Here is a 19,032-nt window from a genome sequence, read left to right as displayed (position 1 = left end):
AACAAAGAAGTATTTCTTTTTTTAGTTGACACTGGCGGCCATGGGCTGGATGTGTTATGTGCAGACCATGCCCACCCCAGCTCTCTGAATGGGAGAAACATTTCCCCCATGTCCTAGGGGAAAGTTTTCCTGTTTTACTAGTTGCCAACAAAATCATGCAGCAGTGTTTCTTACACAGATACCCATAATTAGGGCTAATGATGATAAATACTGGAAATATTCATGCAGAATATTGACTCACCTGGAAACATCCTGATTTGAGGTCCATTTCCAGTGACGTTGTACTCCTGGTCTGGAATTAAATGGCTCCTTTTATTATCACCCGAATAAATATTAAAATTATGACATATTTCTTATATTAATGTACATACATGTGCTTTGTGATTCCTTCAAATGTTTTCCATCTGTTGGTGTGTATGTATGTGTTTGTATGCGAGGTAGGACATGCTTCTTTGAATTCTCATGATAAGAGAAACTTGCTTTCTCTAATATGTGTCAAAGTTGCATACCCTTTTTGGCTGCTGCTGGTGGTTAAGTACTTAACTTTATTTATTTAAATTTAAACAAATATATTGGCCTTTGATCTTATTTTACAGTCAGAATATTTTTTAAATATAGATGCAAAGAAATGGCTGTATGGGCATCCTTGAAGAAGGAGGGCAAATGGCAAAATGCATATGGTGATACAAACTCTGCCCCTTTTGTATTGGAGTTGTGACATCACAAATACATAATGAGCACCACTTGCATGCAGTGTTATGATGCATGTTTCTTCATTTGGTGGAAACCTCTGCTTGCTTTGGGCATTCATGTGCACCAGGCTTATGAGGAAAACGGGCAACAGTCAGGGTGTCTATGGGGCTTCTTAGCATCCAGGTCATAGTTCTCCTAAAGGTGCTTTTTCAAGAGGCAACTGGACTTCCTTTGGTTTTTTTTTCTTGAAAAATGTTAGAACTGAAGAACCTTCCTGGATGAAAAGGGAAACGTTTCCAAGGAAAAAAAAAACTAAGAAAGTTCAGTTGCCTCTTGAAAAAGCACCTTTGTGGCCACATTTAATAAAGACAATAAAATCAGTCTCCTGGACTCAGCAGCCCAGCTTTAATTAGAACAGTTCAGATATCAGGTAGGATCCACAGTTTTAGTTTTTCTTACTATCTCATGGCATGACAGGAAACAAAAATGCCAATCCCCATTTTCTTTATTCAGATGACTTTCTGCCAAAGCCTTTTCTATAAGAAGTGAAGGGTCTTCCATAAACCACTTCGCTTGGGACCACAGTAATGTATTATCTCCCACCACCACCCCACTTCAAAACACTATCATCTGTCTGTCTGTCTGTCTGTCTGTCTGTCTGTCTGTCTGTCTATTATCTCTTCCTTCCTATCCTATCCATCGATCATCTATCAAACATCTATCTATCTATCTATCTATCTATCTATCTATCTATCTATCTATCTATCTATATCCATGCATCCATCCATCTATCTATCTATCTATCTATCCATCTATCATCTATCATCTATCTATCTAATAATCTATCTATCTATCTATCTATCTATCTATCTATCTATCTATCTATCTATCTATCTATCCATCCATGCATCCATGCATCCATGCGTCCATCCATCTATCTATCTATCTATCTATCTATCTATCTATCTATCTATCTATCATCCATGCATCCATGCATCCATGCATCCATGCATCCATGCATCCATCCATCCATCCATCCATCCATCCATCCATCCATCCATCCATCCATCCATCCCATCCATCCATCTATCATTCTATCTATCTATCTATCTATCTATCTATCTATCTATCTATCTATCTATCTATCATCTATCTATCTTATATTTACATCCATCCATCACTATGTTAATCTTTAGAAATGAACATGGATATATGCATTTCTAAGGATCGGGATTAAAATAAAGGCATTGAAATTAACTTTCTTTCTCTTAAGGAGCATTCCAAGGGAAAGAGCCAAAATGTGTTATGACAACTCTAGTAGCACTGGGATTCATTTCCCCCAGAGTTGACATGCTTAGCTATGAAACCAGCTCCAAGCAGATCGGAAGTGACTGGGGGATTTTTCCAATGTTTGGTGTCTTTGAGTAATTAAAAAGAGGGTTGTAAGATGTTTATCTCCTTTACAGCCTATAGGCAATGAACCTTTCTCAGAAATCAAGGAGTACCGCTGCTGCAAACATCAATAAAGAGTGTAATGCATGTGACAAAAGGGAAATGTTCACTGATAAGAATCCCTCCCTTGAGCAACGCAATAACATAAGCCTACTTTGAAATCTGATTTCATGAAATTAAGGCCTCCAGATTTGGGCTGCAAAATTCCAGATGATCACTTGATGACAGCAAACGGAGACAGAAAAGTATCTCTTTGCTGCCATCTAGTGATGGTCCTGGACTTTGTTGATCCAGATCTGTTATTCAAAAAAAAAAAAAAAAATGGCTGTCAATTGGCATATCTTGTGTGCACTGAGAAGTCATGTAATATATTCAAAATAAAATTAAAAAAGAAACTTAATTCTATGTGTAATTTACTCAGCAATAAGTTCCAAATACTGAACCATACTTTGTTCATCTTTGTAAACATGGGTAGGCTTTAGACTGGAATTTTCATTTTAAACTTAAAGTTATATCATAGTGTTTATGATTAATACCCACAATTAAGTATATTAATTGGAATATACTTATACTCACCATGTCCCTATTGCCTTCACAAGTGGAAAAGAATAGGAATGTGGTGAGTATACGTGTATTACGTCTTTTTAAAGCGGATGCTAGATTGCGTCACATGGAATTAATATTGTTACATTGTATCACCACCACCAAAGAAAGGTATCAGTTCATTTGCGCATGAATTTCAAAGCTCAAAAGAGTAGAAAATGAGATAGTGCTGTTGTAAGAACTTTGGAAATGTGTTAGTGTACACAGAGAAGGGGCCCACTTGCCTGAATGAATTACTGGGGCTAATACGTCTTCAGACACATAATTTGACTAATTATGTAACACATTAGAGTGTTACACTCTACACGAACAAGAACAGTGTATTCTTGTAGCACAACTAAACTTAATGGTTGCTGGGCTCATTAAACGTGGCTTAGGAAGAAGCAAACGGAACCCAGAATGCGTGAATCTGTCCACCAGCAGTGTAGCATACACTGGTAAAACAGGTTTCCTCTGACCTGAATGTGCAAATTAAGTAGGTTGTAAAAAGTGAGTAGACACTTCTGAGAGATGTCCTTGGAGAAGAAAAGAAGCTTGTCACCCCTCTGTGGTGGCTTACATATGACACAACACGCTGAAAACATGGTCTATATTGTTCGGGAGAACTTATGTTCAGATGTAGACAATATAAAAGCACTTGTGTTTGCAAAAAAGAAATCTAAGGGGGAATATGATAGCAGTCTACATGTATCTTGAAGACTAGCATGGATAAAGGATGTGGAACTGAGCTCTGTTGAAACTGAGATCCTGACAAGCATCAGGTTGTAACAAAAAGAGAGTCAGGATGAATATTAGAAGGAAATCCTTGATGATAAGAGTGATGAACCTATTGGTCTGGTGGACTCACTCTCAATAGAGATTTTTAAATGAGGTCTATTTGGATGTATGGGAGTAGTTTAATAGATCTCTGTATTGAGCAGGAGGCTTTGCTTGATGAACTATAAGCATCCTTCCATTTCATATCTTTTATCATCTAGAAGGACAAATAAATAAGATGGGTCTTTATTTCCTATAAAATTAAGAAAGCAGGGGCCAGTTGAAACTGTAAAAAGAGCCTTCCACCACTAGAGAAAGATAGAAAGAAGTTCTTTCCCGCATGTCCGATAATGGACAATGCTATTCTCAAAAATGTCTCTCTTGCAGATCATTGGACATATTTGTAGCAAAACAGAACAGTTGATGCTTTGGCCATTCAAAGCTTTGAGGACTATAACATACACTATTCCTTTAAACTTGCAGCCTCATAAGGAATACATGCTATAATGTAAAGAGATATCAAGCCAAGCTTGGATCAGCTTTTACCAAATCAGTCTGACTGAGAAAATATGGTGGTTGACAACCAAAGGAGCACACTCACAATCACAATCACTGATAGTGCAGGAACACTATTCTGCCAGAGAGCACCCACAACCAATGAATATAATCTTTTGCATAGCCCCTTTCAGATTCTTCATCTTCTGGTATAGAATTGGTGCCTTTTGTCTTTCCATCCAGGCCGTGAACTCAATTCAGTTACTATGAAGCTTATCAAGAGCCAAAGGACTACAGAAAGTGGGGTATTTCAGCAAACACGCAGTCCTGATATATGTTTTAGGCCTGATGTTTGGTGTTATGTCCCTGGAACTTGCCAAAGTCCCCACCCAGGTCCGTTCATGCTGCGGGGGCGTTTGCTGCCCCTCATTGGCTGGCCTCCCTCGTCGGCCGGCTATAAAAGCCAGCTGCAGGGTCCGGCCAGCCGCTGATCGCTGTGAGCCTGCTCCAGGCAGGGCTAACACGTTCAGTCCTTTATTGTTACAATAAAGTCTTGTTGCATCCATGCCCTGGTCTAGCCTCTCATTGCTCAACTACAACACTGGCGACAAGGATGGGATGGCTACCAGAGGCAATCCGCAACAGCTGAAATCACTAAAACCGCTGAGCTGCAGCCGCGCCGCCGGAGAGCTCGGTCAGCAAAAGCGAAAGTAATAAGCGTCTGTAGCCGCTTGGTTAGCCAGCTACAGGGGGAAAGTGAAGCGCTGCGAGCCGCAGCCGCTCAACACAAAGAAGCGCGAAATTCAAAGCGGCTGTCGTTTGGATTTCTTGCCGGAATACTGGCGGTGCTGTTATTCGAGTCACTGACGCGTTACGCAGGCGCGAAATTCGAAGGCGCTATCAGAGGCGGCAAGCCATTACGCCTACGCTCTCCAGGAGCGCGAATTTCAAAACGCTGCCAATAGCCGTTGCAGCTTAGCCACAATTGTAGCCCAGAGAGAGAGCAGAGAGGTTCTGTGGAGCCTCTCCAAAGCTGTAGTCACTAGCCTGACAAGAGCACATAGTGCCATTTTGTTGTCCCAGAGAGATTTCACAACAGCATAACTTGCAGAAGTCCTCATCATGAACTCCAACCCAGCCTTCCCACCGTTCAAGCCGGAAGAAGAAAAGTGGGAGTCATACAAGAATCGTTTTAACCACTACATCGACGCTATTGGTCTGGCTGATGCTGGGGAGCACAGAAAAAAGTCATTCTTCCTCAGTTATTGCGGAGCCGTCATTTTTGATACCGCCACAGCACTCGTTGCTCCACATGAGTTAAAGAATATCCCCTGGGCAGAATTGCTAGAGATTCTCACCAATCATTACTCCCCCAGACCATCACAAATCGCGAGGCATTTCACCTTCCGGATGAGGAAGCAAGCGGAAAAGGAAACCGTCAACCAATATATGGCCGCCTTGAGGACTGCAGCCCTCCACTGCGGGTTCGGGAACTATCTAGATGACATGCTCCTCGACCAGCTCGTCTGCGGGGTCAAAGACCTTCACCTCCAAAGGCGACTGCTCGCCAGGAAGGACCTCAACCTCTCCCAGGCCGTCGAGGAAGCCTTGGCAGCAGAGCTGGCAACCCAGTCAGCCACCGAAATTCAAGGTCCCATTCCCAAGCAAAGCTGTGCCACCATTCATTCAGAAGAGGTAGTCAATGAAGACGATCCCAACGATCAAACAGACATCCACCGCCTCACCCATGCCAAACAACCACAGGCAGGAGCCAGGCAAGAAACCAACAGTGCACCCAAACACATCATCCTGTGCCTATCCTGTGGCGGACCTCACTCGAGAGCTACGTGCAAATTCAAGGGTGCCATCTGTAACCATTGCCACAAAAAGGCCACATCGCTAGAGTCTGCCAGGCCGCGCACAACTCAGCACAAAAGGTTCCTTCCTTTTCCCATTCTGGGCCCCAAAGGCAAGTACTAAATTGTCACACTTGCTACCATGCTAACCACACCTGTCACTCTATTAGTAAAATAACACTCTCCATTTTATTAGAAGGTAAACCTTGTCGTATGGAGGTTGACACACGGGTCAGCGCTCTCAATCATCTCTTGGAGCACCCTCAAGAAAATCCAGCCCAGACTATCCAGAAACCAGCTCCAGAAGTGCCAGATCTCCTTGAGGGACTATCAGGGAAAAGACATTCCAGTACTCGGCAAAGGCAAGTTCCTTGTTAATTTTAAAGCTTTCAAAGGCCACCTGCCTCTAGTGGTAGTTAACGGCAACCTCCCCAGTCTTCTGGGGCTTGATTGGTTCCCCTACCTCGGCCTAGGGTTAACAGGAGTCCATGCTGTCTCAGCTTCTGACACTGACTCCTTATTCACTGACTACTCAGACGTATTCAGCGATGAGTTAGGGGTGTTATAATGGTACCCCCATCTCATTTGCAGTTGACCCCAAGCAGTTCCAGTCCGGCTGAAACCGCGTGAGTCCCATTCGCCATTCGGCCTAAACTGGACGCAGAACTCGATAAATTATTAAAGCAAGGGGTCATTGAGCCGACAGACTTCGCCAAATGGGAGACGCCAATTGTCACACCCCTTAAAAAGGATGGCAGCCTGAGAATTTGTTCAGATTACAGAACAACAATCAACCGCTTTCTACAAGTTAGCGCGTACCCAGTCCCGGTCATTCAACATTTATTGCATACCTTTGAGCCTGGCAACATTTTTGCCAAATTGGACATGTCACAAGCATATCAACAGTTCCTGTTGACAACCAAACAGCCGAACTGCAGACCATTGTGACCCACAGGGGTGCCTTCCGGTGCAAGCGTCTCCAGTTTGGCGTAAGTGTTGCCCCGGGCATCTTCCAATCCCTCATGGAGCGTATACTACAGGGCCTCCCTGGCGTAGTACCCTACTTCGACGACATATTGGTCTCGGCCAGGGACAGACCCCAACTCTTCCAGAGAGTCAGAGCAGTGTTAGACAGGTTCAGACAGCATGGCCTCAAATTAAAAAAGGAGAAATGTGCCATTGCCACTAGACAGGTGGACTTTCTGGGCTATAGAATTGACGCCTCAGGCATTCACCCCCTAGAATCCAAGGTCAAGGCAATTCATGAGGCACCCACGCCAACCACTAAAGCCGAGCTACAAGCCTTTTTGGGATTATTGAACTTTTATGCATCATTTCTACCTCACAAACCATCAGTAGCAGAGCCTTTACACAGGCTCTTAGATAAAAAAGCACCTTGGTACTGGGGACACAAGGAAGACACCGCTTTTCGCACAGTCAAATCACTGCTCACATCAGACGCGGTCCTTATTCAATTTGACCCACACCTTCCATTGGTACTAGCCGTGGATGCATCCCCTTTTGGGATTGGCGCCGTATTAAGCCATAGACTACCCAACGGCTCCGAGGCACCAATCGCCTTCTTTTCCAGAACGCTCTCAGCAACAGAGCGTAACTACAGTCAAATCGACAAGGAGGCTTTAGCCGCAGTGGCCGCGGTTAAGAAATTTCATGAATTCCTGTTTGGCCACAACTTCGAGCTAATCACGGACCACAAGCCTCTCCTGGGTCTTCTTTCTGGAGACAAACAGACTCCCCAAGTGTTGTCTCCCAGAATGACGAGGTGGACCTTGTTCCTGGCAGCGTATTCGTACAAGCTCATCCACCGCCCAGGAAAAACATTAAGCCACGCAGACGCAATCAGCCGCTGCCCCCTGCCAGCTCCAGCGGAAGACCTGGCACCGGTCCATGCCATCTTCGATGTCACTGAGATCGACCTTCCTGTCACCGCCCTCGACATCGCCACCAAATCCAAGACGGACAAAACCATCGCCCAGGTACTGGACTGGGTAAGGAGGGGGTGGCCGGGCTCTAACCTCGCAGCTGAATTCACACCTTTTAAGACCCGTCAACAGGAACTGTCTAGCATACAGGGCTGCCTGTTGTGGGGCACCGGGTTGTCATTCCGGCCTCACTGCGCACACCAGTCTTAGAGGCACTACCACGAGGGCCACCCGGGCATCGTCCGGATGAAGGCGTTGGCGCGGAGCTACGTCTGGTGGCCTGGCTTGGACGACGACATCGTCAAGTGGGTAAGCTCATGCCAACCCTGTCAGGAATCCAGACCATCCCCTCCAGTCACCACCCCCACAAAGTGGGAGAGCGCCAACGCGCCTTGGTCAAGGCTGCACATTGACTTAGCGGGTCCAATACACGGCAAGACCTTCTTGGTGGTCGTGGATTCTTACTCTAAATGGATCGATGTGGCCCAACTATCCACGACCACCACACAAGCAGTTACCAAGGCTCTAACCCGCCTATTCGTAACACACGGGCTACCAGATACCATAGTTTCGGATAATGGCCCCCAGTTTGCCTCAACAGAATTTAGCCGTTTCGCCACAAATCTTGGCATCCGACACATCTTCACGGCCCCCTTCCATCCTGCCAGCAACGGACTGGCGGAGAGAGCCGTTAGATCCACAAAAGAAGCGTTAGCCAGATTCAGCAAAGAAGATTGGCATCACAGACTCTCCCGCTTCTTGCTAAGCCAACACTCAACCCCTTGCATGGTCACCAACAAATCCCCTGCTGAACTTCTGATGGGTAGACGCCTAAGAACTGTGTTGGATAGGCTCCACCCTCACTATTGCCCAGACACCCCTCTCGCTTCAACGACGGGGGTCAGAGATTTTGTCTTGCAGGAACATGTCTTTGCAAGGAACTATGCCGGAGACCCACTGTGGATTCCAGGAGTGATAGTAGCCATCACTGGTCCCAGGTCGTACCGAGTCCAGCTGGATGATGGCCGCATCTGGAGAAGACACCTGGACCAGCTAAGGAAACGACAGGGTACCTTCGCCAGTGCCGGATCGTGGGCTCAGGTCGACCCCAGGTGCCGCACCAAACTCTCATCGAAGACCATACCAGAACCTCTTCGCCACCACCACCCGGACCAGGGGAGCAGGCAGTAGACCGGGACTGCCCGATGGGTCCGCCACCTGAACCAGCAGACGAGGCTGCACCCCATCACCAACCCCACCGGGTTCCTTGAACTCTGAGACACTTGGTAACTCACTGGAGTTACGACGCTCGGGGCGCCAGCACAGACCGCCCGCTTATTTAAATGACTATGCGTGTTCGCATCTGGGGGGAAGGGGTGTTATGTCCCTGGAACTTGCCAAAGTCCCCACCCAGGTCCGTTCATGCTGCGGGGGCATTTGCTGCCCCTCATTGGCTGGCCTCCCTCGTCGGCCGGCTATAAAAGCTAGCTACAGGGTCCGGCCAGCCGCTGATCGCTGTGAGCCTGCTCCAGGCAGGGCTAACACGTTCAGTCCTTTATTGTTACAATAAAGTCTTGTTGCATCCATGCCCTGGTCTAGCCTCTCATTGCTCAACTACAACATTTGGCAAAGTGCTTTTCATTACATTTTTTTAAAGGAGTCTGTGCTACAAGTTTTTTTATGATTCTTTCTTCAAAATGGCAGTCAATCACATCACCAAATTTAGCCACTGTAAGTAGAGGGGCTCTGGAAATGAGAAAAAAGAGGATTGGGGTTTGTTTTCAGATGGCATTCTTATAACCTGCTAAACACCATTGAGTTGGAGTCAATGAACAAGCTATCCAAACATAAATGCTGGACATTAATATTGCAAGTGAGAGGAAACAAAGGCAAGGGATGCAGTCTGTCCATCTTCCTCTCTAAAACTGAACATTTGCAGTTAAGAAAATAGGTCCAGGGACTTACTTTCTTGTAAGAATGATAGAACTAGTCAAGGAAAAACTCATTTCTTTTGACAGTCCTATTTGGATACTGCAACCTAGCATGGCAAGAGACAAACACCAGATTCTTCTGCGCTGAGACTTGTGCAAAAAAAAACCCCAAACCTTTATTTTGAGGGCTGGGGAGTCATTCACCCTGAAACAACAGGGGAAAATTATCATGCCTCTAGACCCAGCGTAAAGCCACAAAGAACAAATTCCTAGGGAGGGATGCAGAGCTTTTGCTGGGTGGTCATGGGGAAACATCTTCTTTGAGAAGGTAGCATGTGAAGTTTCAGACCACTCTTGGTACAGGTGGGCTCCTATTGCTCAAAGGAAGGAAGGATGTTACTCTTTCTCCCCCCTTCACTTAATTAAGTCCGTTTATATGAAAAGATGATGTTTTTAGCTACATGGATAATATCAGAAATGCCTGGCATCTGAATGAGGTGTTCAAGAAATGACAGATGGGGAGGAGAGATCATTAGGCAAATGTCAGTAGCTGGGATTTTGTTTGGGAATGGAAAGTCTGGCCTGACCAAGTTCTTACTCATTGTCCTTTCAGAGAACATAAGACTGTCACCATGTAGCTAAAAAATAAACCCACCTATTCCTGCAGAACCCCAGATTTTGTAGCAACGGCAAGCAACACATTACGTAGTTCCAGAACCTGCTTTTTCTTCAGTAGCATTATACATAGCAATAGCAACAGCACTTAGATACAGCTCCACAATACTTTTATAGCCCTCTCTAAGCAGTTTACAGAGTCAGCATATTGTTTCCAACAATCTTGGTTCTCATTTTGCCAACCTCAGAAAGATGAAAGGCTGAGTCAAACCCTAAAGCTAGTCATCATATTCTCCATTCCCCGTTGAGTCTCTGTTGGATGGTGTCTTCAATCTGATCGCCTTTTTTTTATTTTAAAAGATGGTGGAAATGAACCTGTCAAGCTCAGAGTAACTATAATCAAACCCCCAAACCCTTTTATTATTTGCATTGGTGAAGATTCCTCTTTTTCAGAATGTGACATACCTGCTTGAAACATGAGGATGTATTTCTGTATTTTAAGTATACCATCGATCTTCTAAGGAGTTCCAAGTAGCTCAGAGCATGCTCTGGTTCCTGACACGTTACTTGAGATCTGAACAGAATTGGCACGGATAAGCTGTTCCTCTTCCTCAAAGCAGGATAAAAAGCAGAATAAAGGACCCCTTTTTTTTGTATTAAAAAAAAAGTAGAAGCATGGAGAGGAGCAACCTAGAACTAAGGAAAAATTTCCTGACAGTGAGAACAATTAATCAATGGAATAACTTGTCTACAGAAGTTGTGGGTGCTCCAACACAGGGGTTTTTAAAGAAGAGATTAGACAATTATTCGTCTGAAATGGTACAGGGTCTCCTGCTTAAGCAAGGGGTTGGATTAGAAGACCTCTAAGGTCCCTTCTAACTCTGTTATTCTGTTAAAGGTAAATGTTGCCCTTTTCCTACTGCTCTAGAGCCTTCCTCCTCTTTCTTTTAGGAAATGATGGCACCAAATCTTGATGCCCATTCATGAAATTAGCCAAGCATTGAAGACCGCCATAGTTCAAGAGATGATAGAGCATTTCCTTCTAGGCTGATGGATGGCCCACTCCCCCCTGAAAGGGACTAAACCAGTTCTTAATCCGTCATGATATTTTAGACTGGGAAAGATATTTCCTTCACATGATTATGCACACTGGATTTTCTTTCTTAGCAAAAAGGCAGGAATATATTAGATTTACTTCTAAATGTTTGGAAACGTTGTTAATGGTAGATTTGGGCAACCATTCTGTTCCAGGCAAGGGAAAGACTCAACATCCAGTCTGATTTTAGAAAAAAAAATATACCTTGTACCAAAGGCTGGCAAAGAACCTTCTCTAAGAATAGACAGCATCAGGCAGACGCGTCATGCCCAATTTCACTAACTATCCAGTGACTGCAGCTGCCATTAGTTAATCTTCATATAATTTGTTAGAGTAGGGCTCTGTGAAATACTGGGAATAATTGTCTTTTTTTTCCCTGCTAAATTCTGTAGCTGTGGGCAGTTATTGGTATAATAACCGCCTGCATCTTGCAATCAGGAAAGATGATGGTTTATGACTCTGCACTAGCCAATGGTGTATAATGTATCTCTCAAGAGCGAGATTGACTGGAAACATATTTTTCAGCCTGCTTAAAACTGCTTAGGCAGTGTCACAAAGGTCCCCCCAAATAAAGCATTCAGTGTGTTTAGTGAAATTCTAGACTCTAAGTACATGCAAGGGCACTGTAAGAGTTTAATTGGGTTGTAACATAAAACACTGTAAAAAACCAAGGTCTGACCAGCTTCATAATGTTATGTTAGGGGAATGCTTATAACATTGCATGGGAAGCCTTGAAGTGATCTGTTTCTAAGGAGGCTAAAAGCTGGAAAGAAGGCAACAATTTGATATCGCCCCACATTTAAATAATATTGGATGTTAGACAGAAATAAGGGGTATATATTTTTTGGTTTCAGTGAAGTAGAAAACTACATTGAACTTCAGGACTATGAGCAAAAATATAATAATATACAATTACAGAAATGAAAGTCTGTGTTTCAGCCAATGTCTGCCTTTCTAAGTGACATTGATTTCGATGGTGATTGAAGGCATGGTTCACACTTCACCCACATTGTTGGTTTTTTCTAACTCATCTCTAGTGGGAAAGCAGAACTGCTTGCTGAGTAGGATTGTGGAAGTCATCAAAAAGAGTCGCTTAAGGTTGTGCAAGGTGCGGATGAAGCATCTCTTTCTTCCATGGTACTTCAGAAACTACCTCCAGCTGTTTCCACACGTGGACGTTTTAATGATTTAAAGAGGTACTTCATATATGCTTCTATTTGTCCCAAAGGATCTCTTTCAAACCATTTGTCTGTTCCTATCTCTGAGTTTATCCCACTATATTTAACAGAGATTTTAGTCTCAAGTATGTATTCATATGATTCCAGGCCCAAACAGAAGTGGATTATTCTACAAGGACCAAGAAAGATATTTGGAACATCACAGAGCAAATGACTCTCACGAGAGCCACATCCACTGACTTTTGCAGTTTTGTGTGGGATGCTGTGCCCATGGTGTGGTATTGTTATTTTTAATTACAGATAAATCCTGGGTGGCATAATTTAGTGTCTTGGTATCTGTTTTCATATGTCTTCAAATTAAAACGAAGATTAAGAATTGAAAGAAGACAAAATAGGTTTCTAACTGAACTAATTTGCCCTGATCAGTCTGAATTTGACTGTAAAAGAGAATATAAAATATGTCTTGAATGCCTCTGCTAATTATAAAAAATAAGAAAGCATCTATGGTTTTTCTTAATGAAGATAAAGTTTTTAATGATTTGGAATAATCTTTTATAGTTGTGACATTGAGGAAGATGAAGATGAATTGCAGCTTAGATTTTCTCACATGGATAGTGTTTAGAAGTGTTTACAAGTTGATTGTAAATTGATTTTTATCTCCCAAATGTATTATAAAATGACAAATTTGTCCTGTCTCTTCTTTATTTTTACTGATATTAGAATGATTGGAATGATACATAGAGCAAGGAAATAAAATTTTAGGAATGAATTGTTGAGTTGTACTTACAGTTACCCATTCAATTTTTTTTAGAATTAGTAATGGGCCATCTATAGCAATATAGTTCATGATCAAAACATTGGATTAACAAAAGCAACATGTAAATTATTACATGAAATTGATCTGAAGAAGAAAAACAACTTTTGCACCAATTAGAGGATTTAATTCTGCAAAGTCACTGTGTATGGTTATGAACATTCAACTGAAAAATATGGGAATAATGACAACACAGTAGAAGTACCAGAGAATTCCTGGAAGCCCTGCACTAAAATAAAGTAGTCATCAGAATAAATGAACCAGATATGATCTTTTACCACCCCGTGTGGTTGGAATCCAGTAAAATATGGGTTCTAACCATATACAAGACTGATAAGGCAGACCAATAGAACTAACACCATTCCTAATCACTAGTTGATACCCAAGAAACATCCAGTTCCTAGCCAATCCCACAAAATTAAAATTCCACACAGACTGCAAATACTACAAGGCAATTCCTTCTTTTAAACTGCACGGTGAGGAATGCTCCCTGGAACTAAAGTTAAAACTTGACCTCCTCTATGGTAGTGATCTCTCTAATCATTGAGAATATGTAGTTATCAAATATGTATTATCAAGATAGTTATCTTACTTTCATTGCAGATTGGATCATATTGCAATAGGACTAGAAGTTTGCCTCATTTGAAAGACTCCCCAAAGGCTTACATAAATATCTTTATTTGATACAGATCTCTTCCAGCTTTAAGAAATTAATTATAAGCACTATACTAATAATATCTAATAAATATAGAAGAAGCAGCTTCGGTATTAAATATTTATTTTCATAAGGTAAACATGCAAAATATTTGAACATTGGAGAGAGAATAATTTGCATAGGTTACATGAATTAATTTTTAATAAAACAAAGATGAATCTTTTGATATTTCTTTCCTTGGAACACATCACTGGTTTCAATATCTTTCGATAACAAGTATTCAAAAGAAATTACAATAACAAGCTGGAAACTCAGAGACTTGACTGAATTTTCATATGTATTGTCCCGGTTCCCTGACCTCTTACATGTTAATCCAGGTGATGTCCAAGCCAGCATGATTTTCTTACTTTGTGTCAATTTCATTGTCTGGGTTAGGCAGTTCCATCATTAGGGTCTTTGCCCAAAGACCCCTACTATTAAGGGAGGTACCAGTCAGGATTTGAACCCTGGTCTTCTGTGTCAAAGGCTGTGCTCTAATCATTACGCATTCCAGATGTGGAAAATAAAAGCCGCAGGGATCCCAGTAGTGGTAGGAGCACTCAAGGATGTGACTGCTAAGCTGAGAGAGGGGTTTCAACAGATCCCAAGAACGACTTTGTCAACATCAAAGTAAAGAAGCCAAAAATTGTATGATTGAATGGATGCAAAATTTAAAAGGACAACTGATATGCAACAGTGGGAATATCAATGGAAGATAAATATAAAATTTCCTATGAATATTATACTCTGAGAAAACAAAAACATTTTGTTAGTTTATATTACCCCATTTTGATTATCCAAAATAGATCATTCATATCTTTTTTTAAAAAGTCCTAAAAGTACAATTAAATCATAAGCCTTGAGCCAAACTTCAAATAGTTCATTAGGAGGCATATTGGCATGACCTGTATGAAGCCAGTTATGGCATGTGTAATTACAGTCATCTGTGACCCTGCTTCCTCCCTCCCCTCTGGATGTGCCATAAATCAGTTTCTCCAATTAGGCATGTACATCACCAAAGTCAGGGGTGAGATTCTACCAGCTCGCACCTATTCGCTATAACTGGTTATTAACATTCTAAGCAGTTTGGAGAACTGGTTGTTAGAAGAAATTACTGGCCTAATCCTGTAAGGAAGGCAGGAAGGAAACATTCTGGTGTCGCTTACAGAAAATGCCTCTCCATTAACCCTTATTACATTCTTGCCAGGACTGGACTTCCTGTCTCTGGAACTTCTCTGGAGTTTGTTTCCCACCTTTGCTGGTACTTTGTTTTTTTAATTTATTTATTTATTTTTGGTTTGTCAATTGCTTACAAGATAATAGGTATAAGGAAAAACAAAGTTATGAATACATGGATACATATAAGAAAAATAAAAGAAACAATAGGACAGGGACTGTAGGCACATCGATGCACTTATGCACGCCCCCTGCAGACCTCTTAGGAAAGGGGTGAGGTCAATAGTAGACAGTCTAAGGTTAAAGTTTTTGGGGTTTGGGGAAGAAACCACAGAGTCAGGTAGAGTATTCCAGACATTGACCACTCTGTTGCTGAAGTCGTATTTCCTGCAATCAAGTTTGGTGCCATTAACCTTGAGTTTGTATCTATTGTTTGCTCTTGTATTGTTATGGTTGAAGCTGAAGTTTTCATTGACAGGTAGGACATTGAAATGTATAATTTTATATACTATACTGAGATCGGACCGAAGGCAGCATAGTTCTAGGTTTTCTAGGTCTAGAATTTCAAGTCTGGTGGCATAAGGTATTCTACAACGAGTAGAGGAGTGGAGAACTCTTCTTGTGAAATATTTCTGGACTTTCTCAACTGTGTTAATATCAGATATGAAATGTGGGTGCCAGACTGATGAGTGTATACACGTTTTATAGTTGACAACAGAAAGAAGGGGGGGAGTTTCAAAGAGCTGGCAACAGGGTAAATCGAAAGTACATTCAGTTCATATTTTCTTCTAAGACCGATTAGATGGCAGAAGCTTCTGCTGTGAAAAAACCTAATTGGAGAGCATGATTGATGACTCTTGGCTATGGATGTTTTTTCGTTGGATGATACACCCAGAGGGGTGGGGGGAAAGCAGGATAAAGGGTGACAGTGAATTATGTATCTCAATGTTGGCTACACCCAGATTAGTGCCTGACGTAGAATGTTACGTTGAAATAAATCCTCTAGTTTTGGGAGTGTGGCTTAAGGCTCATGATTTAATTGGTGTAACTGCCGTTACCCTGACAGCATAATTCTCATGGGAAAATATATGTAATTTCTGCTTCAGAAGAATGGGAGACTAAGCGGTAGGACATTAATGTAAAAAATAAGTATGCATTTAAAAAAAATCTGAAAGGAGAATTTAACACGAAAACTATAACTATAATTCTTTACATAGAATCTTACCACATCTTCTTAAAATTTCTCTCAAGATACAAATTTAAAATATTAGATTTTCTTAAATGAGGTAGAAACTCCTGCTAAATTTTTATTCTGATTAATAACTTCTGTTATATTGGTTCCCTATGCTTATTACTTACTTCAACAATAATTAAAATTATTATAAACTTTTTCTTTCCTGTCATGTAAACTTAGGTTATTTTGAAACTTTTTGTTTAATTTTGTATAAGACTAAAAAGAGACTTTTCTTTTTTCTTAATTTGGTTCTTTTATTTCCCTTTTTCTCTCTCCCAGATTTACATATGTTATGAAACACATAATGTATAATTTTCCAATTGAAGTTAGTTTTTTCCTTAATAGGAATTAGTAAATTTTGAAACACAGTAATCCTTGTCATGTATTGAACATACTGGCCAGTAACACAAAACATATGAAAAGTACTGAGAAATTATAAAAAGATTACAAATGTCAGAATTAGTCTGATCAAACTAGATCAAAATAATCTTTTCTTCCCTCTGTAATGTTTAAAGTGGAAAACATCCATTTTTATATAATACACAGTTTTACGTGCTTTGCAAATTAAATGCATTTGGAGCATGAAGGAATGAGGGGAAAAGTGTGGATGTGTGTGTGTGTGTGTGCACACGCGCAAAAAACTTTTTTTAAAACCATAGTCTATACATATATTTTTAAAGCCTTGACATTGTTAAGATGTGATTGAAAGGAATGAAGTGTTAATTTAAGAAACATGTTGCTGGTTGCAGAGAAACTAAACATAATTAACATGTATCCTTTGGCAAATGTATATAAGGCTGCAGACCTCTCAAACAGAGGTATAAAATATGCCTGCTTTTAGTATGAGTTTATGCTCTGTGGGGTTTTTATTGTTTAGATTTAACATGAAGTGCCGCTTTTCTTCCTTTAAAAAAAAAAATCATTTGCCATACTTTTCAGGCTGATCATTTTCATACTTTTTTCAGGCTGATCATTTTCTGAAAGGTTTTGTGATTAACCACATAATATTTTATTGAGTTGCTTCACATACATTTGGGCACATGCATTGACTGAGCCCATAGGGCATTCTAGGTTTAAAGATTTTACTAATAAACGTGCTCCCCTTTGTATGGAGGCTGCTAATTAGTGTTTTTAAACAACTCGATGTTTAATTCTTTGAAGGCACTCTATCAAGGGCTAATATAAAAACTGTTTATGTAGGAAGATATACAAAATAAGGTGTTAAACACAAACATAAATTGAGGGGATAGAACTTCCCTACAGTGCTAATTTTATATTTGCTTTCATCTCACTTAAAGTTAAAATGTCGCCATTACAACAAGAAATGTGTTCCATGTATGCCTTATAGATTATGCAGAAGACATCACAAATAGATTGTAAGCATTGACTCTATGGCATCTGAATATATTCTTTAAATTATCACTTTAATAAGAAAAGATGTATTGCTAATTATGGGAGAAACAATTTTTGTGTAATAATTTTACTTGATAACATTTATTTTCAGAAAGCTTGGTCTGCTGCAGTTGACAAAAATATAAGTACAATCAAAGATTTCTTTTGGGGGATTTCATCTAGTAAAAGTATTGCTATTGCAATTTTGATGACTGTTGTATAGACTATTACCTCTTTTATATCATTATCCTCATTTATAGCAGTAACAATAAAACCCTGGAGAAGACAGACCTTCAAAGAAAGTATATTCTCCAACTCTTCTCTGAAATCCTCCTGTGGTGATAGGAAACCAAGACATGTAATAATATAATACAGGTCTTACAGGAATATTATACATAATTTTGGTTCCAAGGTTAAATCTATCTGATATACAGTATAAAATGGTATAAGCATGCATTTACACTTGAACAAGTTCTCCTGTTTCCAGTCCCTCTATGTATCTTGACGTTTGCTTACTTTCTGAATCAGATCAAGGGACCATAAGTATTTTGTTGGTCTCCTATTGGTAACTAAGGGGCTGTAGTTTCTTCATCGTTTCATTTTCTTTGATGAGGCAACATTTGTTATCTGTTGTTGCCTACTCAATTTACTTCACTTGCATTTGCTTTTAAGGTTGGTGTGTTATGAACCAAGACTTTATCAGTTTGCATTTTGAAATCCTACCATATTTTAACCTGCTCAGTTTCAACTATATGTTCCCAATGTTTTTTTTTTTTAAATTGGTACATAATATTTTTTACAAAAGTTCAAATGAATCATTTTGGTAACTGTATTATATCGTTATTTATAATCAGTTTATGCAATTTTCTTTCATGAGCTGTGTTTATGAACTGCTCTTTCTTCTGCCTCTGCACAATCTGTATTTTGAATCTTTTAATGATTTTTCAATTCTGGGCTTGATTGCATTAATCTGAATAGCTTGCTCTTGAGTATCCAAAATCAAGCCTTCAGTTTCTTTTCTTTTCTTTCTTAATGTTCCAATTGTAAACCATTTCCAGGTTTTATTTTTATCTATTTTCCCCTCAATCTTTTGCAGAAATTGAT

At 40.7% G+C, this 19,032-nt stretch overlaps 1 long non-coding RNA gene across 1 annotated transcript in view; it reads left to right on the top strand.

The window, feature by feature from the left end:
* Positions 1–13,354, top strand: part of LOC148127870 (uncharacterized) — a 117,702-nt gene extending 104,348 nt beyond the window's left edge. The window contains exon 3 of the long non-coding RNA XR_015740657.1: positions 12,478–13,354. This is a non-coding gene — a long non-coding RNA (uncharacterized LOC148127870). The remainder of the gene's footprint in view (positions 1–12,477) is intronic.
* Positions 13,355–19,032: the final 5,678 nt, after the last annotated feature.

The sequence above is a fragment of the Pseudonaja textilis genome, chromosome 1 (genome assembly GCF_049901715.1).
Source record: "Pseudonaja textilis isolate UNSWEBS1 chromosome 1, rPseTex1.2, whole genome shotgun sequence".
Taxonomy (NCBI): domain Eukaryota; kingdom Metazoa; phylum Chordata; class Lepidosauria; order Squamata; family Elapidae; genus Pseudonaja; species Pseudonaja textilis.
This window is presented reverse-complemented; position numbering and strand designations above follow the sequence as displayed.